Genomic DNA, 16,842 nt, shown 5'->3' with positions numbered 1-16,842 from the left:
TCAACCCCTCTCAAGCTCGAGAAGCTTTCAAAGCAATGGGTTTTCTTCAAATCAAGCTTTACCAAAGTCTCTTAATGTCTATTTAGATTATGTTGAATTTTATGCTTAATTTTAATGTTTTTCTTTAAGAAGGTCTCTCTCTTGAAAAGATTAGTCATTTCTATGGCTAGATCTTGAGAAAAGGATGATTCTATTTCATAATATCTTTATCTTAAGCTAATCTCTAAGCTTGTCAAGCTAGAGAAAGAGATTAGTTATTTTTCATGATTTTTAATCTAGGAAAAAGAAGGATTAATTCTCTTAATCTTGTTTATGGTATGAAAAATCGAGGGAAGCCATCTCCCTTCTCACACAATGCATAAAGCCATAATCCATAATACACACAACACACTATGAGTTGTGTCCACACACATCTAACCCTAGCTAATGTCCATGCACTATGACCAGCTAGACACGCGGTCATTTATGTCTCACACATGTTCCTAGCTAACATGCCAGCACATAGCATAGCTGGCTCACACTGACATCGAGCTTGAATCTCAACAGTGATGTGGATCTGAATGAATGTAAATGAATGTGATGGGATGTAAATGGATGTGATGTGATTAGATGAGATGTGAATGTGATAAGAGGTATATAAATGTGATATGATAAGATGTGAATGCGATGTGATAAGGTGTGGATGAGATGTGATGTTATGTAATTGATGTGGATGTGAATGTGAGAAGATGTGGATGAGATAGGTGGTGAGCGTTCTAGTTGCCAATGATGCCATAGGTACACCGATGAAGGAATGATTGAAAATTATAATTCAAGCTAGATATTTTGGAGGATTATGATCAGTGATACTATGGTTTCATTAAAAGATTGTTTTAAAGACAGCTGAATATGTGAAAAAGGTAATTTCATATTGGGTGTGTAAGTGGTGTGAATATCTTGAAGTTTGCTTGAAGCGCTGGCTAGGGAGCCTGGAAACTCTTTTCCCCCTGGTACCCGAGGCAAAACATAACCAAATTTCTAAATGGATCCTATCAATATAGTGGTTGGTGGGCGGTTGGCTAACCCATGGGATTGGATAAGACTCAATTCTATTATGTTACGATAGTTGAAGTAAAATCACAGATAATCCTTGTTCTATGAAAAAGAATCAATGGCTCTACCTCTTGATGAGGAAAAAAGCGTTGGTCTCTATGATCCAAGTGCAAGTTCCTCCCTTGACCCAGCTATGTGACCTGTGGGGTTGGTTGAAATGTCAATGGTGGGTAAATTTAAGGCTCTTGACTATGTTAGAATAAATTTTCTTGGAGGAATCGCCTGTGCTTTCTTGGCGAGGGAAGTTTTTCCAAGTTCGGTTTTGGAAGAACCGAGGGATTAGTCTCTTATCCGGATATCCGGGGCAAGGCCCCAAGTGAGAGGCTTGTTGAGGTGGAAGGGATATCTGTGTGAGTGCAATGTACATTCCCAAACTCAAAGACAAGGAGTGAGGTGAGGGTGGTGTTGGTGAGGGAGGTGGAGTAGGAAAATGAATGGGAGTAGATGATTGGGGAGGGAAGAGGGGAAGTGTGGTGGTGGTGGTGGGGGTGGTTGGGTGCTAGTGCTTGGTTGAGAGGGGTTGGGGGGTGGAGGTTGATACGGGGGAGGTGAGGGTGGTGGTGGTGGTGGAGGTGGTTGCGCTCCTTGGCTATTGTTGCCTCCGTCATTGGCCATCTTGCTTGCTACCTTGGTCTTCGTCATTTGAGTCTTCAGATTTCGCCTCCATAGCTTTCGCAGGTGTAAAGTCCATCAGGAAGGCCATGTGCAAGCCATAAAATTGGATGATGCCCGTGGCTTCCATTACCTCCATATGTACATGGAATCTTTGGTAAAGGGCGAGCGTCTTCTGTGTCCTTTGAGAGAAGTAAGCCATCCGGGACCGAGGGATGATGCCCGTGGCTTCCATTACCTCTATATGTACATGGAATCTTTGGTAAAGGGCGAGCGTCTGCTGTGTCCTTTGAGAGAATTAAGGGTAAGCCATCCAGGACCAAGAGATCAATGGGATCAATTGGCTTGGTTGGCTAAGCGGAGTAGGTGGCACCAGTTGATGAGGGTGGCTTGGAGAGGGTGGGTAGGGAGGTCAAAGAAGCTCTTGGGGTGGGTGAAGTAAATGAGCCCTTGGAAGAAGAAGAGAGGAAGGAGGGCGATGCTAGAGAGGGGGAGCTTGGTGAGGATATAATTGTATGTCATGCGGGAGAGGGGTTCATCCAAAAAAATGTTATGTTGGAGCAGGTTGAGGTGAACACTCCAGTAGTGGAGGTCAAGGAGCTGGAAGGGGTTCTGTGGGGGAGGGCGAGGAGGGGTAGCTCTGTTGCTCTGTCCATGAGAGCATCCACCTTCCTTTCTGTGGCACTGGAGGAGGGTGCAAATGGTTTTGGTGGGGGTTGTTCTACTCGTACCTTGACTGCGTCCAGCTGGGCCTCCTTCTCATGGAGTGTCTCCTCTGAGATTTCCCAGTATTGTTGGAAGTCTAGTTGTGTCTTTCTAAGGGACGCCTCCACAATAGTAGCTCAATGCTGGGAATCTCTGGTGGTGATAGATTGGGCTAAGGAGAGGTTGTGGTGGGCCCTTTGTGCAACTTCTTGTGCTTGTTGGAGCTCTGAGATGGTGGAGATTTCCTTCACTAGTTGCTTCTCCTTCTCATCATGTTCTAGAGATGGAGGTTGTTAAGGTTAATAGTGTACAAATCTTTTGCAGTGTGTTTCTCCTGAGCTTTTGCCACCCTAGCAACATTTCCCCGTGGGCCATTGCGGCAACCTCCTGTTGGTCAATCTGTCATTTGGGTAATGAGCTTAGGGGCCATGTGAGAAAAGTCGAGGGCAAAGTTGGGGACTGCCCCATGTGCCACATGCACACTTTCTACATAGGCCTCACGGGATCGGAAGCTGCATGAGCTTGCCCAATGGAGGGTCTCTAGTGTGTTGAAATGAGAAGAGTGAGGCAAGGATGGGCCCACATTTGTGTAGTGAGGGGGGAAATCTACGGAGCTGGTTGGGGGTAGGGTTTCATAAAGATTCCTGATAAAAAAGGCATGTTTTTGCCTCTCCTCCTCAGTAGCCTCCTCAGTAGCCTTGCGTCTTGCTTCCTCAGCCTCCTGCTCCTCTAGTGTAGGGCCTTGGTGAGGTGGTGGGGGAACAGGCTCTTTGCCCTTGGGTTCGGGTTGATGGGCTTTGCGGGTGGTGGTTGGGGAGAGGACGGTGGTGGAGGCATGAAAATTGGCACGGCATCTGGTCCACCAAGTTGGATGGCCTTGGGAAGCTCCTCCCACCTGGCAGCATGATAGAGGAATTTAGTTAGGAGTGTGGATGTTGCGAGCTTTCCCTGTGGGTTTGATCATACTACATGTAATTCCTTGTGTAGATAGTCAGCCCAATTCACGGGCATTCCTTGGGTGTACTCTGGCTACTAAGGTAGACATGCTGCAAGCGGCGGTTGAACCTGTCTGTCCATCTGGTGGTCAAAAAGAAATTGCAGTGCCCTTGCTGGGATCACTAGCTCCTCCTGGGTGATATTAGCCCATTTTACTCTATATTTGTTGGTGGTGCCTCTATAAGTACCTTTGGTCAACTTTGGGGTGTTGGTTAGCCGCACGTAAGGTTGGTCAAGTTGGGGGAGCTGGAGGGCATCTCTCTAATGAGGTCCACACTTAAGTGCACTCTCTACGTCTGTTCCTCATTGTCCAACACCTGGCCTATTTGCACGTTGGCATCATAGGTTTCTATAAAATACAAGAAGTTATAAATATCTGCCCCCCATGGTTCCATTGTCGGTAGGCCTCTGAGCCCTAGCTGTTCTAGTTGGGTTACCACTGTTGCTGCTGCTGCCAGCTGCCTTGTAGCATGGCCCTATGAAATAAAGGAGTTTGTGCTCGACTTTGTGGTTGTTCTATGCACTGACCTGCTTCATCAGGTGGCTCCCCCAAATGTGAAAGCTGTGTGGGGTGGCATCCGTATTCCTTGAAGCATCCCCCCACTGGGCACTTCTTCCTAAGGGTGGGGTGGTGGAGGACCTCTAGGGAGGAATCCGAGGTGTCAGTCATGGGTGATAGAGGGTGGAAGAAGCAAAATCTTGTGAATTTTTTTAACAAGAGTTTTGTTATACTAAAAGCTGAAAGTGAGGAAATGAGGGGGCAGGGCCCATATATATAGTTTTCTAGAAGGACACGACTGTGAAAACCTGAATGGAACATGCATGGCATTCCTAGAGAACGGGATGGTAACCTTAATCGAACGGGCGTGGCATTTGGGTTTGTGTTTGGTACGGGCGTACCAAGTGGTACTGAGGATGGAACATGCATGGCAGTTGCACAGTTGATGATGGAATGGGTGTGGCAACGTGTAAGGGGAATGGTATGGTCGTGGCACTTCATGTTGGGGTTGGTAACGGTGGGGGCATCTGGAATGCTGAATGGTACAATTGTGGCAACTTTGAAGCTCAGAATGGTCCAGCAATGGCAAAGATGGAGAGGAATGGTATGGCCATGGCAAGTGTGGTACGACCATGGCACATAGAGACTTTTTTTTGAAGGGCACCCTGAGTTAAGTTTGTACCCTTGAGCTATGCTGCTGCCAGCAGCCCATTGCAGGTTCTGTACTGACTGCGGGCCCAATTTGCCAAAGTGAGGAGTCGGTTCCAATCAGGTGATGGTGAGGGGGATCAAAGGATGGTGACGAGGGAGTACCTGAAACTAGAGAGGTTGATGGTTTCTTGGGAGTACTCCAAGGTAGCCTGATAATAACAGGTGGAGTTGTCAACATTGAGGTATATCATTGGCAAGGGCTGTCGGCTGTAGAATAGGGATCAGAGTGTCGTTTGTGAAGCTTTTGCTTCCCTTTTTCCTGGGGAGTCTTTGTGGCGGAGGCCACTTTGCGTTTCCATTGAAAGGTGGGTGACTATGGAGTGACATGAGTTGGGAGTTAGTGTTGTGCTCATTTGGGGATTCAAATGTGGTGATTGCCCTCATAGAAATGTTGGGCTTGTAGTAGAGGTTTTGGGATCCACCTGAGGGTTGTTGGTGGGCAAGGATGGGGTTGTGATTAAGGATAGTGGGGAATTAGAGAGCATTTGGGCTAGCATTTCTCCTGTACCCTATGGTCTTGTGGTTGTCAAATTGGTTGCCTATGAGGGGGACGAGGATCTCGAGGTGCCAGGTTTTGAGGATGAGAGTTGGACCGTCGGGGGATCCACAAAGTAGAAGTGCCCTCATAATAGCCTTGCACGATTAGGAACCTTTTAGGTACCCAATATTGAGAAGGCATGCCTTGTGTGCATGTGTTAGTTTGGTTAGTTTTTTGTAGTGGGTCAATAGCTTGGATGTCTTTTGAGATGTGGGAGTGGGCTGCTCTGCCGAGTGGGGTAGTGGGGGGTGGGAGAGGCAGTGGGGTGTTCGGAGTGATGAGTGGCCTCTTTTTGAGTGGGATGGATTTGTGGGGGTGTGAGGTCAGAAGGGTGGTGGTGGGTGGATTAGTGACTTCTGGGCATGGGGGAGCAGTGGGTACGGGCTCTTCATTTGCCATGAGGATAGTAACTTGGCCAGAGGCCAGTCGGGGGTAGCCGTCCTTGCAGCCCAATTGATGTTCCACCTGTTGTGGCCCATCCAACCCCTTACGAGAGGAGGATCTCTTCACGCATTTTTCCTACAGGCATCACATAGAACTTCCCTTCCAAGGGGTTATTTCCAATGTGGAACAAAAGTGCGACTATGCCTAAGCATCCAACATCTTGAGATGCGACTGTGGCAGGAGTATCAAAGGTTCCCTAAGAGAATGCCACATTTCATGAGACATCAAATTATAATTAGCCCCTGTATCGCGAGACGAGAGCTAATTTTTGGACAAATCTTGTTAGGGTGGTCATTCCTAACCACAACCGCGCAAGCTTCACCTCCCATTTTTCCTCTTCGAGGTCTACCACTTGGGCTATATTGACCGCAATATATTTCTATTTAAGTTTGGCTTGCCTCGCTTTCGCCTCTTGTTTGGGAGGCTTGTTTCATTTTTTCATGGTCCTTTTTCCTTTGTTTCTTGGCCCTTAGGGTAGTTTTTGTTAGTGGTGGGCCATAGTAGCATTTTAACTTACTCCCGCTCTGCTGAAACAACTCGCCATTTTGACACCGTTAAGTGTCTCTATGCCCACAGCACCTTGTGGGGTTATCTCAGTGACTAGGAAGGGTCCTAAGCCTCTGATCTTGAGTTTCTTTTTGTGTGTCTTTGTGCTGAATAGGAGGACCATGTCACCCTTGTTCATTTTCTTGTTGTTTAGCTAGTTGTTGAACCACTATTTATGCCTTAGCTTCTTGTCATTTAGCTAGTTGTTGTCGAACCACAATCATGTTATATACCACTAGAAGGCATGTTTCATTAAGCTTTTCAATCTCGAAAAGGTGACAACCTAAGAAATTCCTTATGAGTTTCTCCTGAATCGCAATGCGTAAGCTACCTTGTAGGAAGTTCTATAGGCGCTAGAGTGTTGCCAGAAACTTTTGTTCCTAATCGTTGCGGCGGCTAGCCACCACGGTCTTGGTTAGAATGGCACAACCCTACTGTTTTCTGCTCCTCCTCTGTCAATTGTCTATCCCTAAGTTTCCTCTTCAGAGTTAGAGCCAATGTATGTGAAGAAAGTCTAGGGTCCACAGGCTTTGCAGGTATAGCTGTTTGAAAAGAGTCATAATCAAATAAGGCCTTGAGGAAAGGGCCAAGCTTGCTCTTACTAACTACTCTCCTTTTATCCTTCTCTCCCACTTCAATCATAATCCTCTGATGTAGTGGCCCAATCCACATCCACTCCTGCCTTTGCTCTGCATCTAAAGGAGTATAAGATTCCTTTGACATGTAGTCAACCTTCTGAAGTAAAAGAACACGCTCCATAAACCATCGCAATTGCTACTTTCTAGCGGCCTCTACTATCTTCAAATGATAATAATGTCTGGAGCCCACAGGGTTCCGAAATTCTCTCTCCATATCCTCATCAGAAACTAAATTCAAAGCTTCCAAACCTGGGCTAAAATGTAAGTCAAATACTTGAGAAATCAGAGCTGGGGTTACCCTTGTACCTCTTTTGAGTACTCCCTTTGTCTGTCTCAGCAGAGCTAGCTGTGTGGGAGCATAGATATTGTCTTGCCACTCAGCCCAGGCCAATTTTGCATATCCAATCAACCCAATTGAAGTAAGCCACTGAACATTTGCGTTATTCTCCAAATCCATGCTGTACTTGAAGGGTGCAAAGTTCTCCATCAGGCTACCCATAGCAGTAGAAATATCCTTCGTAGAAGTCTCCTCCTGTTGTCCCGTCTCTTCAGAATCTGAGCTAAAACACTGCTCCACTTCTTTGCTTGGTGTTGAATGCTCTCGCAGGGACCGTCGAACTGATGTGGTCTCCACCTTAGGTTTCCCTTGCTGCATAGCCTGCTTACCCTTCACCATGGCCAACCTCTGCCTAACAGTATTCAGAGCAAGAAGGTCTGGCCTAGTGGTAGAACTACGGGGCATGTGAGCAGGGGGATAAGTAGAACAAAGAGAAAAAGAATGAGGCACACAACACAATGAGGCAACTAGCTTCTGGAATGGATGCCTCTAAAACGCAAATGTCTCCTCACGCAATCTCCTCTTCCATGCACTTCTAGAACTGACTGGATGAAGTCGTGCATGCCGTCCCCTCACTGGGTTGCTGTGGATTTATAGGGATTCTCATGCATCACGTTGGCCATTACCGCAAATAATGTCGGACAAAAAGTTAAATCAAGCCAATTGATAGCCGACTCGTGCAAAATATATTCCCCACCGTTCAAATTGAAAAATCCAAGCGGACTCTGATCCACACACAAGCTCTGAATTTCCTCTGTTCTCTGATCTTTTGCTCTGCCTTGACCTGAACATGTACTCTGAACTATAGGGGGAGTGCCCACAAATTCAAAAAATACTCTATCTAAAAAATCCAAGAATCCAGTAAAAAACTTACAATCATAGCTTTAGAGACACAAACATGTGGGTGGGTGTCTCTAAACTTCAAAAAATGCTGTGTCTAAAAGAGCCAAGAATCCAATGAAAAACTTACAATCATAGCTTTAAAAGACAAAAAAAAATCATTGAAAATACCACATAAATTTATTCATAGGTATGAATTGCAGAAAGATAACTATCCATATATATAAAGCATAAGAAGACACATATAGCTATATACCATAGACTGTGATATATAGCAGAGATAGAGTAAGTTAGACATATTTTTGAATATTTATGCACTAATTATATAGTACAGATCGAGTAAGATTAAAATATTAATAGCTATATAACATAGCAAATACATATACATGCTATATTTCTGATGTGTAGTTCATAGCACACATAAGTGTATGTAAATGTGCTATTTTTTTTAATTTTTGTGCTATATAGCAGAGGGACATGTAAGTCTTTGTGGACTAGCTATATAGCATACACATAGTTGTATAGCACAGAGACAGAGCTATATACCATAGACAAGGTATTATTAAATATTAATAGCTATATTGCACATACATATGCATGCTATGTTTTTGAGGTGTATTTCATAGCATATATAATTATCTATTGCTATGTTATTAATATATACAGTTGTGCTATGTAGCATAGATAATGCCATATAGCATAGATTGAGTTATTGTGCTATTAATATATATAGTTGTGCAATATAGCACAGATAATGCCATATAGCACAGATTGAGTTACTATGCTATTAATATATACAATTGTGCTATATATCACAAATAGTGCCATATAGCACAGCCTGATTTATTATCTCATTTTGGCAGTAATTATAACACTTGTATATTTAGAGTCAATATGCTATATAGCTAGTTTGTTTACTGTATAGCCCAGAGAGCTTCAGCAGCATAGCTATATATAGGAGACTGTCTCTATTATATATCACAAGGACATATACACCATAAAGGTAGTGCAATGAAGAAAATATACATGCTATATGTAATATGTGTAGTTATAGCATATATTAGCAAAAGTTTATATGCTATATAGCACAGAGACATGCACCGATATAGCTATTCCTCAATGTTTGTGCACTATCTATTAGCACCGACAATGCTATATATGATAGATAGAGCCAAATAGAATAAGAAGAGCTTGATAGCTCATAGGCAATACCATGTGGTATGTACAATATTGTGTATGCAATGAATAACATTGAAGATATGGTATGAGATATGTTTATACTTGAGATTCATCAAGTAAGTGCACCGGATCCTTGATGTATTGTTTGTAGCCCCCCCCATAGATGTCTTCTTATTTAGAGAGACCCTGGTGTGCTTTGTCCAGAATCTAACAACTACCTCGTTTTCTTCACGAGATAAATTGCCATAAGTGGACTTTCTTTTACATAAGTCCAATTCTAACACGCTTGAAGATTTAGCATCACTCTCAACTCTACCCAAGGCAGACTAAAGATTCCTTGGATGAATATTAAGAAGTTTTGCAGCTCGACAAAGACTAAGTTCTCTCCCAGGGATCTCATTAACATGTATTAACCCATTTACAAGCATGCTTAGTGTGCTACATTTCAAGAAAATTGCATCATTAGATTTTGGATTCTTCAACACCTGTAAGGAGCTTCTAAATGCAGAAAAAAGGCCCATAGACTGGAAAAGTATATCATCTATGCATTGCGAATTGTGCTCAGCATTTAGAATTTCTTACATTATTTCATTCTTGTCATCTTTCCCATAATGACTCAACTTTGTCAAAATGAGCTCAACAATATTCTCAACAGCGTGCCTCTTCCTTCCTTTAATGTCTTTATCTTTAGTGCTTCTAATTTCTACTTGCTTCCATCTTCAACATTGTTGTCGATACTCTCGCTTGACATGTACCTCATACTTCCTCATTGAGCTAACTTTGTCCTTGTTAAAGCCTGCACAAAGGTTTTCTCAAAGACCTGTGTTCCATGAGGCTCAGTAGAACATCCTTCCTTGACCAATGGCTTATCTGGAAAGTCTCCAAAAAGATGTCCTTGTGAATAATTATCCAATTCATGTTCTAGTAATGAAGTTGCTTAAATAGCATGGATATGTTGTGAATAATCAACTTCCATAATGTGCATCCCTTGTTGTGAGTTGCTAGCTTCCACTGAATGTGGTCCTTCCATCGATGAAACTCAATGAGAGAGAGAGAGAGAGAGAGAGAGAGAGAGAGAGAGAGAGAGAGAGAGAGAGAGAGAGAGAGAGAGAGAGAGAGAGAGAGAGAGAGAGAGAGAGAGAGAGAGGGGGGGTAATCAATTCTCAAAGTGGTGGAGTCGTGAGACGTTTTAGTCTGTTTCAATGGAGACTCATTAGCAGGACAAAGAATAGAGAGAGAGAGAGGGGGGGTCGTAATCACTTCTCAGAGTGGTGGAGTCGTGAGACCGTTTTAGTTTGTTTCAATGGAGACTCATTAGCAGGACAGAGAATAGAGAGAGAGAGAGAGAGAGAGAGAGAGAGAGAGAGAGAGAGAGAGAGAGAGAGAGAGAGAGAGAGAGGGGCCCGTAATCACTTCTTAGAGTGGTGGAGTCGTGAGACCATTTCAAGTCCTTTTTGTCACACGAATATTTTAACTATGTTTCTAGTGATAGCTCAATAGTTGGTGTCCATGGACACCAACTATTGAGCCACGATTCCCTGCTTTCACCCAATGATAACTTTATTGATTTTTTGTGGCTAAAAACAATCATTTTTTCACTAAAATTGGCTAATCTCATCCACTTGGTAAAAGAATTTTACATTGAGCTCTTCTAATAAAACAACACACCGTTAATCATGCACTTGAACATATGGTCTGATTGAAAATAAAAAATATCAAATGCCAAACTTCTTACGTCACAAATATAGTGTATATGGCATGTCCCAAACTTAAACAGGTAGACAATATGATTATAAAATGTTAACAACTTCTTTGTTTTAACTCCAATTCCATCCCTAGTTTGCATGCAAGAAAGGTATGGAATGGTGATCTTAACTTAATTTATTAAGTAAATTTTTAATGTAATTTTTATTTTAAAGTAATTATAATATGTTTTGAAGGTATACGAAAGAGTAGTTTTTTGTACAGCTTATCTTTATAACAAAAATTATATATATTTACTTGATTGATGAATGACCCAAGGATATATAATTATGAGGACAATGTGATCATTTTTAACAGTTAGATTTTATAAGATCTCTAGTGGAAATTTACTTCAAAGTCTTAAAGCAACTAAACATAATTAGTAAATTAATTATAAAAAATCAATTTTATGTGATAATGCAATAATTTTATGTGAGAAAGTAGTGCTAATCATTGGTGAATCTATGGAAAAAAAATTTGGTTTAATTTGAGTAAGAAAAGGTGAGAAAGTAGTGCTAATCATGGTGAATCTATGGAAAAAAAATTTGGTTTAATTTGAGTAAGAAAAGGTCTATTTTCATACATTTTATGTGAAAATAGCTCTACTTGAGTATTTTCTTCCCTTCCAAGCCTAAACCCGAGCTGACACACATGGCATGATTTCCACCTCAATGTGCCATTTCATTATGCCAATGACATGGCATGCCACTACATAGCATGCCACCTCATTAGATGCCATGTCACATGCATTAACACATCATCACAAGGAGGGAGTGCTACCACTTCACTCAAATTGCCACATCATTAGTCTATTTCATTAACACATCTACCACCATGGATATGTCACATCATCTTGAGTTGGTGCCATATGGCACACGTGTATGCTACATCAACATTCCACCATGCCACATTATCAACTCTATAACATCCGCTTAGATTTTTAGGTAAGTTACTATCAAAATGTCTTTAGTGACAAAGGTTTCATAATGGGGTAATTCTTATTCATGGTGATGTAGGTTTTAATTAAAATAATACCTTAAGTTTGACGTTTTCTAACACTTTGTTTTTCCCATTATCAAAAGAATAACATTTTAGCTGTACATTGTGTTTGGATACACCTTTACTCTATAAATTTGACTTTTTCAACACTTTTTTCCCCCTTATCAAAAGAACAAGGTTTTAGTTGTACATTGTGTTCGGATACACCTTTACTCTGTAAATTAAACCTTTAGATATAATGGAAAGGACTCTAGACTTAGAGTGTATTTCTAAGTGTCCATGATTGTGTTTGGATACATGTTTACTATGCAATTAAACCTTGGTACACGTCCATAGATGCTTCATTTTAGTTGGTCGCATAAGGAGCCACACCAATAAAGGGTAGCCAGTCAGAGACTATCAATGGAAAGGAGTCTATATTTAGAGTGTATTTGCAAAGGAAGAGGAAGAATGAGAGCCTATTTTCTAGGATATAGGAGAATAAAGGTCATGATTATCCTAAACAATTGCTGAAGATAGGAGAAGAAAGGTCATGATTGTCCTAAACAATGACTGAAGATAGTGAAAATGTAACATGTGTCACACATTGTTTCTTGGTGTATGGTTAAAAAGTTTGAGATAAACAAGGGTTTTCAAATATATGGTAATTGCAAAAAAAATGGTGGTTTCTGAAGGGATTGTTTAGGTAAGTAAGTCACATACTAACCCATAAATTTTGTAACTATGTACATGCTTGTATGCATGCATACATGCAAATATACAAATTATGTGCCACATATATGTACATGCATACATGCAAATATACAAATTATGTGCCACATATATGTACATGCATACATGCAAATATACAAATTATGTGCCACATATATGTACATGCATGAATATATATGTATGTATGCACAAACATACATACACAAATTAATATGTAGGTATGTATGCACTCACATACCTACAAACATGCACCCATGCATGCACATATACATAAACATATGTACATACATTCACATGCACATCTGCATACACACATGCACACACGTGTGTGCATGCGCACACACACACACACACACACCCCTTCTCTAAGTGTAAGTACATGCCTAGAATGAGGTTTTAGCACCTTTATTTTAAATTAATGCACTAAATACTAGTTTAAATTAGTACATATATTTTATGAGTGGACCTTACCATAAAGAATGTCTTAGGCATGTAGCTAATAATATGCAATTTCTTAGAGTGACACTGAAAGGTGATTATATATGACAAAGCCCTAACTAAAAAAAGAGAAAATAAAGGTATAAGGTAGAAGAGAAACTACTTTTGTAGGGAAACTAACAAAGTTGTAGTTTATGGAGAAGAGTAATTAGGATGTAATTTGATAATAAGATATTTTTTTTCGGGTTGGCAAAGCTATTTGTTATAATGTTGATGGGAACATAAAGCTTATAGAATTGATGGACTTCAAAAGTCACACTACAAAGTCTAATCTTAAAGAATCAATCTTCATATTGCAATTCAAGGATTTTGTATTCTTGTTTATATTGAATTGCATTAAATAACGTGATCAAAAGACAATTGTGAGATCAAGTGAATTTGAATTGAAACATTCATTTGTATACTATGAAAATCAACGAAAAAGGTGGACTTTTAAATGTGGGCAATCTAATTACTAATAATTTTCCTAGACATAGAAGAAATTTGAATGTTTTAATTGTGGTTGAAAGAGAGTTTATGAGAGAGGCAATCCCTTAAAGCTATTTTCTCATTCAAGAGTCATATTGTTGATACTATGGCATGAAATAATCACTAGAAGAACATCAAAGTGTGGTACAAAGTACCTTTCATCTAGTTAGTTTTGACAACTAAGTTTTGAAGACTTGTTGACAAATGAGTAGTGAAGACTTGTTTTTGCTAGGGGAACGAGAATGCCCAAGGAAGGATTGTTACTAAGTGTGCCTTACTATTTTGACTTAAGTTTGAACATTGGATTTGTTGCATGTGTAACTATTGGTGTGGTGTGGGTGTGTGTGTGTGTGTGTGTGTGTGTGTGAGAGAGAGAGAGAGAGAGAGAGAGAGAGAGAGAGAGAGAGAGAGAGAGATGACATTAACATCCGTGGGAGGTCGAATAAGCCTTATGGGATGAGTGCAAGGCACTATACTCACTAGTTAAGGATTGAGAGTCCATAATGTCACAAAGGCAAAAACAAACAAAGTGAACTCTTTCGATACATCAGTTGCGTGCTTGTTTCAAAGTCCCCGATAACAACCACCACTTCATGGTAAACTGCTCATTTTTTCCTACAAAGAGAGGTATCTAAACATGGTAAGATTAAAAAAAGGAAGGGACTGAATACTTAAGAAAAAGTGCCTTTTAAATCAATGGGAAAAAAAATCCAAATCGAAAATTATCACCTTTAAAAGTGCCTTTTACATCAATGGGAAAAAAAACTAAATGGAAAATTCTCACCTTTCTCAAATGATGCTTATGGTCTTTAGAAATTAGAATGCCCTTGTGTTTTTTTGAAAAGAAAAAAGGATTCTTTCAATTGGGGCATGCCCTTTTTTTCTAGATCACTAATCATAATGGTGGTAATGATGAGATAATGATTTTTTAGCACAAACACTTTTATTTTATTAGCCTTTTTTTAGGGGTGTTGTGGGGCAAAATTTTAATTTCTAATTTATTTTTGGTGAAAGAATTTTTAATTTCTAGTTTATTTTATTAGCTTTATTATTTTTGGTGAATTGTTTTTCTAGTTTTTTTTGGGGGGGGGGTGTGGAAATTTTTCTCGTTTTATTGGGTACAGTCACTTTTCGACGAGCGTGACGCCCGTTTTTGAGCGTTTTGGCTAGAAAATACTTGCAAATTTTCAAAATGCTTGCCAAAAATTACACTAAAAAACACCCAAAAAAAGCTCGCTACATTTTACCAAACCCATCAATGTTGGAAGGGCGGTAGAAAAATGAAGTGTGGGGTGGTGGGGGCAAATTTTGTTTTAAAATTTCTAGTTTTTTTTTTGTTTTTTTGGGGCGAAAGAATTTTGTGTGAAAAAGTAGGGCGGTGCAAAAAGGAGTCCTCACAAGGATAAAAGCATAAAGAAGGGGAGCTTCTGACGTTTGCATGTGCAACTGAGCACGTTTTTGCGATTGCGAATCAAGGGCCGAAGGTGATTGGCTAGGCGGTAGTACGAGCACTCACAAGTGGTGCTTCTGCGGCAGCTGATGGTGCTGGCTTCTTCTTTCTTACACACAAGTTGAACACAACTTTATTACAAGGACTGTGTACTGTAGCGTCGTCATGCTGTGTGCCCTTTGTCTATGCTCTTCCTCATCCACGATTGGCCCATGCACTGCTCTTCCTTTTTGCTCTCTCTCTCTCCCCTTATTAGGTGGAATTTCTATCCGAAGGGACTTGGTGCCTTGAGCGTATGCTAGCCCCCGCCCCGAATAGTTTCCATATAGAGGCAAACTATTGGGGGCGGGCTAGCATACCCTCAAGGCACCAAGTCCCTCTGGATAGAAATCCCACCTCACACCCCCTCCCCCCCTCTTGGGAAGAACACACATCCTTATCACCTTTTGTTTTTTTGTTTTCCCTTTCGTTTCTTCCCCTTCCCAAAGGAAGAACACACTCTATCACCTTTTGTTTTCTGTTTTTTTTCCTTCCTTTTACTTTTTCCTTTTTCCTTTTCTCAAAAGTGTTGAAATTTGAAGCCCCCACGAGACATCCAACTTTCAATGGCCTTCCAACATTCTACAGATAGAGATAGGGTTTGCAAAAAAAGTAGAAGTTCACCATTTTGAAAAAGTTTCAAATTTTTTTACAACATAAACATACATATTTAGTTAATTTTTGAAGGTCGAGTTAATTTATGGCCTTCAAATTCAAGGTCATGGTAAGCCCTCAAATTTGAGCCATGAATGGGAGGGGTGGCCCACAAGGCAAGTTTGTTGTGGAGTGAGGGAGAGGAATCGAACTTGCGTCCTGATAGAAGAAGGGTATGGAGTGAGAGGGAAGGGCGGGCCAAAATGGAAGTCGCCTCTTAAAATGAGAGTCATGATACTTATCGCAAGCACTACGTGTTGTCTTGTTAAGAGCACTCCAATGATTTGGGCCTATTAAGGTCTTTGGTCAAAAACCTACACACATGTAAGGGTTTATAATAACTTGATTTAAAAAAGGTGAATTTTGATGTGATTGCTATAGGGCACTGATGATTAAAGCTTGGGTTTTGGGTAGGCGATGGTACAAGGTTCAATTCCTAGGTTGCGTTAGTATTTTGGGTGCTATTTGCGTCACATAATTGTGGACTTTGAAGATGGAAGAGAATGAAAGAAAACGCACATGTTGGCTCGTCATTTGCACCCACTACTCATGAAAACGCACGCACACTGGGCTTGTCATTTGCGCTCACTATTCGTGAATAAAACAAGCCCAACGTTTGATATTTATCTTGATCCGAAAAAAGAAAAACACCCCGTGCCACATTAACCAAACGTTTGATATTTATCTTGATCCTTTTTGTGATATATATATATATATATATATATATATATATATATATATATATATATAAATATATTATAGAAGTATATAGTTTAGTTATAATATATTATAGTTCATAAAAATTATATATTATAAAAGTATATAGTTTAGTTATGCTCGTTAATGTTTCTCTAATTTTCAGTGCTAAACCCCATGCCTTTGAACCATTGTCTATGTTATTTATTGGTTGGGAAAAACATCCATTTCAAGGCCACCCTCCTATATTCCACGTGAATTGATTGACAAGCTTCGCAAAACCACCCCCCCGCCCTTTTTTTTTCAATATTTAATCGATTGCCTAATTTCATTGAGGTCATTGTCCATTTTTCTCTACGTAATTTAAAAAACATAAAAGTAAAGGTCACTCATGTGCATCATATGCAAGCATACTTGTACTTATGATGCTAATGACGATTAAAAACC

This window comes from Cibotium barometz, chromosome 6, assembly GCF_041138505.1.
Source record: "Cibotium barometz isolate CiBa-2024 chromosome 6, ASM4113850v1, whole genome shotgun sequence".
Taxonomy (NCBI): Eukaryota; Viridiplantae; Streptophyta; class Polypodiopsida; order Cyatheales; family Cibotiaceae; genus Cibotium; species Cibotium barometz.
This window is presented reverse-complemented; position numbering follows the sequence as displayed.